A 2500-nucleotide genomic window follows, 5' to 3' on the forward strand; every position below is an offset into this window, starting at 1 on the left:
ACTGTACACAGCCCCCCCCCACACACAGTACACAGCCCCCCCACACACACAGTACACAGCCACCCCCCACACACACAGTATACAGCCACCCCCCCACACACACACAGTACATAGCCACCCCCCCCACACACACAGTACACAGCCACCCCCCCACACACACACAGTACACAGCCCCCCCCCCCACACACACACACACACAGTACACAGCCCCCCTACACACACAGTACACAGCCCCCCCCCCACACGCACAGTACACAGCCACCCCCCACACACGCACAGTACACAGCCACCCCCCACACACACACAGTACACAGCCCCCCCCCCCCACACACACACAGTACACAGCCCCCCCCACACACACAGTACACAGCCCCCCCCACACACACAGTACACAGCCCCCCCCCACACACACAGTACACCCCCCACCCCCCCACACATGCACACACAGTACACAGCCCCCACCCCTTGCGTTTTTTCTGGGTTTTTCCGGGTTTGTAAAGGGTCTGAATACTAAAATGTGATATTTACGTTTTTTTTATTTTAATCAATTTGCAAAACTGTCTAAAAACCTGCTTTTTTGCTTCGTCATTATACATACAGTACAACACAAATATATACTGTACATACCTACATACATAAAGTACAACACAAATATATACTGTACATACCTACATACATAAAGTACAACACAAATATATACTGTACATACCTACATACATAAAGTACAACACACATATATACTGTACATACCTACATACATAAAGTACAACACAAATATATACTGTACATACCTACATACATAAAGTACAACACACATATATACTGTACATACCTACATACATAAAGTACAACACAAATATATACTGTACATACCTACATACATACAGTACAACACAAATATATACTGTACATACCTACATACATAAAGTACAACACAAATATATACTGTACATACCTACATACATAAAGTACAACACACATATATACTGTACATACCTACATACATAAAGTACAACACAAATATATACTGTACATACCTACATACATACAGTACAACACAAATATATACTGTACATACCTACATACATAAAGTACAACACACATATATACTGTACATACCTACATACATAAAGTACAACACAAATATATACTGTACATACCTACATACACACAGTACAACACACATATATACTGTACATACCTACATACATACAGTACAACACACATATATACTGTACATACCTACATACATAAAGTACAACACACATATATACTGTACATACCTATATACATAAAGTACAACACAAATATATACTGTACATACCTACATACATAAAGTACAACACACATATATACTGTACATACCTACATACACACAGTACAACACACATATATACTGTACATACCTACATAAACACAGACAGAGTCCTGCACAAGTTTTTCACAAGACTTTTAATAATCACACACACTGTTTCTGTCCCAAATGGCACCCTATTCCCTATATAGTGGTACTACTATAGACCAGAGCCCTATTCCCTATATAGTGGTACTACAATAGACCAGAGCCCTATTCCCTATATAGTGGTACTACTATAGACCCTATTCCCTATATAGTGCACTACTATAGACCAGAGCCCTATTCCCTATATAGTGTACTACTATAGACCAGAGCCCTATTCCCTATATAGTACACTACCATAGACCAGAGCCCTATTCCCTATGTAGTGCACTACTATGGGTCCTGTGTGGCTCAGTCGGTAGAGCATGGCGCTTGCAACGCCAAGCGTCGTGGGTTCGTTTCCCGCTGGGACCACCCATATGCAGTAGTGGCCCCAGCCGACTTGTAAGTCGCTTTGGACAAAAGCGTCTGCTAAATGGGATATATTATTATTATTATATATATTACTATAGACCAGAACCCTATTCCCTATATAGTGGTACTACTATAGACCAGAGCCCTATTCCCTATATAGTGGTACTACTATAGACGAGAGCCCTATTCCCTATATAGTGGCACTACTATAGACCAGAGCCCTATTCCCTATATAGTACACTACTATAGACCAGAGCCCTATTCCCTATATAGTGCACTACTATAGACCAGAGCCCTATTCCCTATATAGTGTTACTACTATAGACCAGAGCCCTATTCCCTATATAGTGGTACTACTTTAGACCAGAGCCCTATTCCCTATATAGTGGTACTACTTTAGACCAGAGCCCTATTCCCTATATAGTGGTACTACTATAGACCAGAGCCCTATTCCCTATATAGTGCACTACTATAGACCAGAGCCCTATTCCCTATATAGTGCACTACTATAGACCAGAGCCCTATTCCCTATATAGTGCACTACTATAGACGAGAGCCCTATTCCCTATATAGTGTTACTACTATAGACCAGAGCCCTATTCCCTATATAGTGTACTACTATAGACCAGAGCCCTATTCCCTATATAGTGCACTACTATAGAAGAGAGCCCTATTCCCTATATAGTG

At 41.4% G+C, this 2500-nt stretch overlaps 1 protein-coding gene across 1 annotated transcript in view; it reads right to left on the bottom strand.

Annotated features, from left to right (window-relative positions):
• The window catches only part of LOC135507226 (slit homolog 2 protein-like), a 640120-nt gene that overhangs the window by 58482 nt on the left and 579138 nt on the right, over positions 1-2500 (bottom strand).

Source organism: Oncorhynchus masou, chromosome 20, assembly GCF_036934945.1.
Source record: "Oncorhynchus masou masou isolate Uvic2021 chromosome 20, UVic_Omas_1.1, whole genome shotgun sequence".
NCBI lineage: Eukaryota > Metazoa > Chordata > Actinopteri > Salmoniformes > Salmonidae > Oncorhynchus > Oncorhynchus masou.